Source organism: Pungitius pungitius, chromosome 2 (assembly GCF_949316345.1).
Source record: "Pungitius pungitius chromosome 2, fPunPun2.1, whole genome shotgun sequence".
NCBI classification, from domain to species: domain Eukaryota; kingdom Metazoa; phylum Chordata; class Actinopteri; order Perciformes; family Gasterosteidae; genus Pungitius; species Pungitius pungitius.
The window spans coordinates 28,094,598-28,104,522 of NC_084901.1; positions in this window are offsets into that span (position 1 = coordinate 28,094,598).

Below are 9,925 nucleotides of genomic sequence, written 5' to 3' on the forward strand. Positions count from 1 at the left end.
AGCTTGCAAATCCTAGAAAGGACCGTAACTCTGACACCCGGGTGGGTCGCTGCCATCTGGACACGGCTTCTATTTTTCCAGGGTCTGTGGACACGCCATCCCTTGATATGATGTGGCCCAAGTAGCTCACCTCTGGTTTGAAGAAGGAGCACTTTTCCAACTTGACTTTGAGGCCCTCTTGCTGCAATCGGCCTAACACGGCCTCCAAGCGCTCCACATGCTGCGCTACAGTAGAGGAGAAGACTACAACATCATCCAAGTATAACAATAAAGACTGACAATGCTGGTCCCCAAATATTCTCTCCATCAATCTCTGGAACGTACTTGGCGCGTTGCACAACCCAAATGGCATCCGATTCCACTCAAACAGCCCAAAGGGCGTGCAAAATGCAGTCTTCTTTTTGTCCTGTTCAGTGACTGGTACTTGGTTGTACCCAGCGGTCAGGTCCAAAGTCGAGAACCAGCGGGCACCTGACAGTGTGTCGAGGGACTCCTCAATACGCGGCAATGGAAATGCATCCTTGTGGGTCTTGCTGTTCAAGAGCCGATAATCCACACACAGACGAAGGCTGCCATCCTTTTTCTTGACCAGTACAATAGGGGAGGCAAAGGGGCTACTACTTTCCCGGATAACCTGTGCCTCCAGGAGCTGGTGAATATGAGTTTTTACTGCCTCATAGTCTGAGGGGGGGATGCGTCTATATCTCTGACGTATAGGTACCTCATCCGCTAACCGAATATCATGGGAAATTAGGTTAGTACAGCCTATATCTCCTTCATGAGAAGAAAATACACCACTGTATTTCTGCAGCAAGGCCCTGACCTGACACTGCTCCCGATCCTTAAGTGCAGCAAGATCAATCGTAGCAATTTTGTCCTGCACTGAACTGGTAGCAATCTGGGTGAAAACAGTAGCAGATATCCCTTTCTCCTCTAGACCCTTGGGAGAGCTCACCAAATGAGCTGGACTCAAAGTACCTAACACAGTGCGGGGGTATAGTACAACATCCTGGGTCCCTACATTGACGACGGGGATGTAAACAGTACCTCTCGTTATACATACTAGCGCTGGGGATGCTAGTAACCCTGCAGGTAATCCATTGCTCGATGGTTCAAACAAAGCATTATCTGCGAGGAGGTGTTGGGCGCATGTAGCTGCCACCAATTTCATAGTACCCCCCGGGACTCGCCACACCCTTCTTCCCTTTACTTTTACACAACCTGAACGATCGGGGGGAGTGTTGGTCAGGACCTGGTGACACTGCTGGAAAGCTTGTTGAATTGGGGTGGGAGCCTGCAACACAGAAGGCAATTTAAACAGAGCTGGCCCATGCTGTACAAACAGCTCCCAGTAACACTCCTTGATAATGTTCATTCCTAGTACACCAGGGACTTTAGGAGGACTTGTTGAGAGATCCTTGACCACCAGCACTCCCCTTTTTGCAATGACTTTGTCACAAAGCTGTACATCTAACTCAAGGTAGCCTACATATGGTATTGCCAGCCCATTAGCAGCACTTAGCCTTAGCCAGTTGCAAGAATGTAGTTTTTCTGTACCCCAAGTCAGTTATGGTGGAGACCATTGACCCCGTATCAACCAGACATGGGACCAAGACCCCACCCATGAACATAGTAACGTTTGGGCAAGCAGACACCAAACTCTGAATATCGTCTATTGCAGACTCTGAGCCTGGGGCACCCCCACCTGAACTTTGACTCAACAGTTCAGGGGGAGAGAGTTTCCCAGATTCTGAGGGCAGTGTCCATCACTCGAGAGAGTATGCGCCGCTGCCGAAGCTGGCGGTGGAAAAGCAGGTCTATATTCCCCTTTACATTCTCTAGCAAAGTGACCAGGCTGTCGGCACCTTCTACAAAGATTAGTTTTAACGCGTTGATTGAACTGGGTTCTAGGGACATTGTTAAGGGCCGCCAGACTTCTGGTAAGATGATTTAACTGCTCTTGCTGAGTCCTGAGAATCTCCTTGATTTCACCCAACTCAGGACTAACAGGAGATTTACCATCCCTGAGATAATTTAAATGGCCTCCCTGTACTGTGTGTTGGAACCCAAATGCCGCAGGAACAGAGTTACTTCTACCCCTCAAGGATCCCGGCGTTCCTTCTTGCTCCCACCTAATGGCCTCACCACGGACCTCTAATAAGGTGGCAGTGGGTTGGGCCCGGACTATCTGTTTGAGTTCTCTGCGAAGGAAACAATCGGATACGTGTTCGACAAACTGATCCCTGAGTAATACTTCCTTGTTCACAAACCCATGTGGAGCCCGTTTAACAACCCGCTCCATTAAACACATTAGTGCGTGAGAAAATTCTTGCAATGTCTCACCCTCCTGTTGCTTCCTGGAAAAGAAGTCTTCCTGCAAAGACACATATGATCTAGTACAACCATACAATTCTTGTAGTATTTTTAGAATTTTACTTGGATCTTCCTTGTCCTCCCCAGAGCGGTACTTAATCTCTTCCCTGGCCTCTCCCTCGAGATGGTCATAAATGAAGAGTGCCTGTTCAGCTGGTGCCAGGTGCTTAGCACGTATACAAGACTGAACCTCTTCAACCCACTCGACGATGCCAAGACCCGTACTACCTCTAAACAACGGACACTTTCGGTCTCTGGGCAGATAGATCAGTCTTTCGGTTACAGCCGCATGACCTGAAGGACGCCCAGGTGCTGAAGAACTTGTAGTGCTAGTCCCCGGCAGGTGGATTTCCTGCTCCTGCCGCATTAGTCGATTATCAGCTTGCAGCTGCGTGACCAAGTCCTTTAACTGGGCGAGTTCCTCCTCCATGATGGGACTTTGGTGTGCCTGTCAAGTTCCAGCCGGGGCCTGCTGCTGCCTTGCTCACTCAACCCGTTTAAATAAAAGTCCGTTATAATAATCGTTTGTTCAAAGAATAAAAATAAAAAAAATCAGCTACAAGTCTCTGCCTTTACAGTATCCTGCCAGCAACGCCAGATTGTGACGGGGGGGTTAGGGGAAAGAGTCAACAACGCCACTTGGGGACCCACGAACTATAGAAAAACACCCAGGGCACGCAGATAAGTTACTGTGGGCTATAGGCAGAGACCAGTTGATATTTAAGTAAACGGTTTTATTGAACAAAGCAATAAAACCACAGTAAATTCTAATAACTACAAGAAAACAAACAAACTTAAGTCTACTTAACACGGCAAACGAAACACAGCAATAAAACCACAAGAAACAGTACAACAAAGAAATAACAAAGTAGAGAAAACATTACCAAATAGAATTGAGCAAAACAGCAGCAGGGTCCCTGTGCAGCACAACACAAAAGGTCGTTTGTTAGTATATGGATTTAGAGACATAAAGAAAACCAACACAACCAAACATACCTGTGCAGCACAACACAAAAGGTGCTTGAGGCCCTGACAGCAGGTGCTTTTAAAGGCCTGCTCTTAATTGGCCGTTTGGCTGGGGAGGAGCCAGCCGAAAGGCTGCGTTCAACCCCACCACACTTTGATGCCAATCAAGTGTTACAGTCTCTGCAGCAGGATACGGTGATCAATGGTGTCAAATGCAGCACTGAGGTCCAGCAAGACAAGAAAAGTCCTTGGTCCGATGCAAGAAGTAGAAGATCATTTGTAATTTTCACCAGTGCCGTTTCTGTGCTATGATGCACTCGAAATCCTGACTGGAAATCCTTAAACAAAGCATTGTTTTGTAGAAAGTCACATAATTGATTTGTGACAGATTTCTCAAGGATCTTAGCGAGGAAGGGAAGATTAGAGATGGGTCTGTAGTTAGCCAACACCTCTGGACTGTGGTACATGTCCTGTCAACAAAGACAAATTCATAATATATATATATATAATATAATATATGTGCTAATTAACGGGAAAACTTCCTTAAGCAGCTTAGTTGGAATCGGATCCAGGAGACAAGTGGAAGAGTTGGATTTCAAAATCGTAGAAGTCAGTTGATCAAGGTTGATGGAAGAGAAACCATTCAAGTAGGTATCAGGGCCGACGGCTGCGTCCAAGGTTCCTACATCCGAGGACGGGTCGGCTCCGGTTGGGGGTAGTAGACCATCAATTTTCTCTATGATAGTCAGAATCTTATTATTGAAGAAGTTTATAAAGTCGTTACTTCTGAGGTCCACAGGAATACACGGCTCGACAGAGGTGTGACTCTCTGTCAGTCTGGCTACAGTGTTGAAGAGAAACCTGGAGTTGTTTTAACGCTTATATGTTTTAACACTGTCTTGCCAAATTAGCCTAGATCCTTCTGATTTGGTGGAACGCCATAACCGCCCAAGTTTCCACACAGTTTGCTTTAATTTCCGGGTTTGAGAGTTATACCAAGGGGCGAACTTACTTCTTGTTGCCATTCTTATTTTGAGGGGAGCAATACCGTCCAGTGCCATTCTCAAAGAGCCTGTGGCAGTATCGACAAGATGGTCGATTTGTGACGGACTGAAGTTTTCACAGGAGTCTTCTGATATCTTGAGACAAGACACTGAACTCAGAGCAGAGGGAATGGCTTCTTTAAATGAGGCTACAGCGGTATCCGATAAACATCGACTGTAGAAACCCTTGGCAGGAGGAGGAGATTCTGGCAGTAGAAATTCAAAGGTTATCAGACAATGGTCCGACAGGAGAGGGTTCTGTGGAAAGATTGTTAAGTGTTTTATCACAATACCATATACAAGAACCAAGTCGAGCGTGTGGTTAAAACAATGAGTTGGTTTATTTACAAGTACCAAGGCTGTCGTTATCGACATCCACATGAATGTTAAAATCACCCAATATAATTACCTTGTCCGTTTTAAGGACCAAACTCGTTAAGAACTGGGAAAATTCACATAAAAATTCTGAATAAGGACCTGTACACTATTACAAAGAGAACCGGCTGGACTAACATAAACATATTTTTGCCAGCCTACCTGCTGCAAAATTACACCAAGACAAGTAGAGCTAATTTATCCAGTGTAATTTATCACTTACCACTATCTTGCATTGACTATCAAAGTGGCGCTCACACAGTTTGTCATTGCATTTTATTCTTAACCAGTCGTTGTCTTGGGGCCCCAAGCTAGCTCGGCGCCAAGCAATTGCTTGTTTTGCTTGCCTTGTCGCGACGGGCCTGTGCGTGTGTGTAATTTCTTTCCGGTAACGGCTTACTTTCACCACTGAGTTTTGTTGGAAGAGCCAGATATTAACAAATAGGTAAACAAATGGGACCAGAGTTGTAGCACACAACACAATTCATTGAAATATTGGTAACATAGAGGAGTTGTCTGGATTTTTTCTGAAAGAAAACAAGAGTTTTTTTTATGATTACATTTTTGTTATGACTGTGGTCATATGTGTACTGTAGTCGGCTGTGTTTTTCCTTTTGCTTCTTTCTTGCATTTGATTTCCCTCATGCAAATAGGGGTGTGCCATAGCCATGTGTGGATTGCTGGAAGGGGTCCTCTCCGTACCGTGATTGGCTGCAGCTGGGGAATACCTGCATACAAAAGAAGCCATGATGGCATCCGTTGGAAGAGCAGGGAGAGCAGCAGCATCACGCAGTCCTCGTCCTTCTCATCTCCCAACCGGCAACTTTTTGTGTTGTGAAACTTTGTTTATTGTATATACCGTTTCTTACGAGGTTGTTTTCTCCTGTTTTTTTAGTGGATAGGTAGTTAAGGCTTTTATCATTCTTTTTCTCTTTTGTTTGGTAGGTCAGCTTCTTATTTCTAGCCAGGATCGTTTGGTTTGTTTGTTATATTGGTTATAGGCCATTGCGAAGCCATGTATTAGTTACTTACATGAATATGATTATTCAACTTATTTATTTGTTTATTGAAATAAGTCTACTATTTAAAGTAAATTGTTTGTGGCATTCTTGGGAGATGGGGAAGATGGGGCCTATTCATGTTGGGTCCTAGGCACCCCTAGACTGGGGCCTAACAATTTATATTTCACATATAACTCTTGAACAATTAGAATTATTCTTCCAAATCATCTAAAGAGAGAGTGAGTCACATGTTCTTAGGAATATAAACTCTTAATAAACAAATATACCAAAGAAAATTGCTTTTCTCAAAACCCCAGGATATACAGATGCTTGCATTATGGCATCTCCTTTACACATCGTAAACATTATCTACATTAATCCAAACCATTTCGTTCAATGAAGAAGTCTGAATGTGAAACGCCATTTGTAAGTATGTTGTAACTGTAACAGTTTTATGTATGTAACTGTAACAGCTGATGAACAATGTTTTCAAAGTTTCAGCCACGATGTATCAAACACTTCAAATCAGTCATTATTATATTTCCACACACAAGGGATCTTGTACTATCTAATTATGGGACTCACCAGGCATAGGGATGTCTGATGCATCAAACATGGCCAGTACGTTAATATAGCAGAGCCACTGAAAGAAAAGTTTGAGCTCTCACTTTTTCTAACCATTCCTGACTCTTTTCATGTATCTGCAAATGTTTGTGGCTCTGGATCTGTTTGAGTGAAGGCAAGCATGTCTAGTCCACTAAAGGTTATATTTACCATTTTGTCTGGGTTTTGGGAGAGGCAGAGTCCAACTGGGGACATCAGTGTCGACCGCCAGAATTCTGATGGTTCTGTGGATCATAAGGCAGGCACACACACACAGCAATGTTGATTGAGGATTTAATCAAATGTCAAGACTTCTCTGATGTCATGCTCTAAGTACAGGTTGTTCGAGGCCTGGATGGAATGCAAATGAATCCGAACTAAAGATGGATCAATAGGAATGTATGGACACATATATAAAAGATAAATATCCCTTATGCCACTATCAGTTCCCTGCCTACAAAAGAACCACAGAAGTAACATGAATCCTCATCGGTAAAAGCGGCACTGCATCTATGGCTGATAAAAACTGAAACCATATTGTTTCCATTACCTATTTTCAGACAATAGTGCCAAACTACGGAAAGGAAAGGCTGTCAACTTGCCAGTGATGTCTGGCAGTAGAAATTAAGGACAGGCCTTTTCATGATAGTTGGTGGAGACTTGGCTCTTCTTCTTTTTTTTTTAAAGTAACTAGTAATAATTTGTGAAATTGTTAGTTAAGCTTTATTTATTCAAGGGATCACAATCAGTTTTGTAAGAGAGACCTGAAAACAATCACTATGTTATGAAAGTTATGTTAATTTCCATATTTGAAAAGTAATGTGTATCAGCGCTGGGATTTGAATCTTTGAATCTGAACCTTTTAATGCACAATCCATCACAAACAAATCTTGCCTCATACATGACCATATCCTGGACAAGCGATTGGATGTGATGTGCCTTACAGAAACGTGGCATCAGCCAGATGTTTATTCTGTTGCCTAAGACCTGTCGTCCTGGCTACAACTACTTACAGAAAGCTTGCAATACAGGGCGTGGCGGTGGTCTGGCTGTCATCCACCGAAGTGATTTGAATGCCTTGCATTTAAATGTAAGCACCCTCTCTCCACAACAATAATTCTTATCTACCGGCCGCCCAAACAGAACTCATCTTTCATCCCAGAAATATCCAACCTTCTGCACAATGTCTACAAATATCATCATACTTGGAGATATGAATATTCAAGTACACTCGCCCACCTGCTGTTTCGCAGCAGAATTCCTCCAATTACTAGACTGTTTCAATCTCACACAACTTGTTGAAGCCCCCACTCATACCAGGGGCCATACCCTTGACCTAGTCATTACAAACTCTGTTCATCTAAGCAACATTCTGGTGTACGATCTGGGTGTTTCTGACGATAAGACCATCTCCATGAAGTTGTCCTCACCATCCACCCTCATCAAACCCAAACGCCAAATCTGTTTCAGAAATCTGAAAAACCTCAACCAAGACACTATGACATCCGACCTCCAGCATATCCTTTCTGTAAATTGTATAACAGCCATGGACACAGTTGATTATTACAATAACACTCTCAGGAGCATTTTGGATCTCTATGCTCCCATTACAACCAGAACAGTCACCTTTTCCCGACCAGCCCCTTGGTACACAACTGAGCTACGAAAAATGAAGGCAGCTGGACGTGCCATTGAGAGGAGATACAAAGCCACAGGTCTCACTGTCCACAAGCTTGCTTTCCGGGAACACCAAAAGGATTACTCAAAATCACTTACAGAAGCACGGACAAATTTCTACTCAAACATCATCAGAAACGGTCCCGGAAACTCCTAACAGCTGTCTCCACCATACACCAACTTCTCAAAACACAAACCCCCTCACTCACAGAAGCCACAGAAGAACACTGTAATAATTTCCTGGCCTTTTTCAAAACAAAAATAAACTCAATTCATTCATCCTTTACTGGATCCTCACCACTGCCCACCCCGAATGTCCACTCACATCCTGCAATCTCAAAGCCCATACACTGCTTCCCAGAAATGTCACAGCAATAGGTTGAGAAGATGATTAAAAGGATGAAACCCACCACTTGTGCCCTCGACCCCTTTCCTACAGCCCTAGTGAAAGCAAACACCTCCGTGCTAAGTCCTTTGATTACCACTGTAATAAACAACTCTCTCCAGTCTGGCAATGTTGCATCTGCCCTAAAAACAGCCATAATCAGGCCCCTTCTCAAAAACTACAGGCCCATTTTAAATCTCCTGTTCCTCTCCAAAATACTGGAAAAAGTTGTTGCTTCCTCCACCTCCAGGAACACCTCAATCACAACAACCTTTTCGAAAAATTCCAGTCTGGCTTCCGATAAGCCCACAGTACGGAGACAGCCCTGGTTAGAGTTACAAATGACCTACGAATGGCAGCTGATGCTGGGTCACCTTCTCTCCTCATACTTCTAGATCTGTCTGCTGCTTTTGACACTGTGGATCATGGCATACTCCTCAACCGCATACATCAAACCACCGGACTCACTGACATTGCTCTTACCTGGTTTAAATCATACCTTACTGACAGAACAGAGTACATCTCACTTGGAAGTGCAAGGTCCCGTCAACACACAGTCACCTGCGGGGTTCCCCAGGGGTCCTTGGCCCCATCCTCTTTATCACTTACATCCTCCCCCTTGGTCATGTCATTAGCCGCTATGGAGTCTCATTCCACTGCTATGCTGATGACACACAACTGTACATGAAAACGGAAACACACGCACAGGGGCGGTTCTGCATTGAATGGCACCCTGGGCGCGACCCCCTTTGAGCGCCTCCCCTCCCAAAAAAGTTCACAAAATTCTGCAGTTATATATATATTTTTTATTTTACCATGAGTGAGAGAAAATTACACTATAAAAACACACTTAACAGAATCCAGTTACTGTTACAATTACAACAGGAAGCACACATTTTACACATTTGCACAAAATATGTCAGTATAAGTTATCAGAACTTAAATGAATATATACAGGCACACTTTAAGTTCTGACTGTTTAACTATACTTTGTCACAAAATATAGTTGTAGCAAATAGCAAAGTCTTTGAAACTACTTACAGATTTGAAAATTCCGTTGGTTAATGACAGGACCTAACGTTAAACCAAATGATGGAAATAAATAATAACTGAACTTGTAACAGTTTTGTTGCAAAGCACATATTATGGTGAAATTACAAACCTTGTGATTTTTGAGTTAAAACCGAATTATTGTTGTATAAGCATTAAGCAACATAGCAAAAAGGCTAACAGACGAAAGAGTTACCCCACCAATTAATTTGAGCCCTTCATTCATGACACATGTATAATCATACAGAGAGAGAACAAAGTTGCATACCTTCATCTTTTACTCGTTTCTCCTCCTTTTCTTTTCTTTTTATAGTGGGAACCTGATGGCTTTAAGCTTTTTCTGTCCATCTCTGATTTTATTTGTCACTGACTCGACAAGCAACAGATTTCCCATCCCCCCAACACTGTCAGTCACGACCAGAAGTCAAGTGTGACGGAGCGGCCGTCACTGG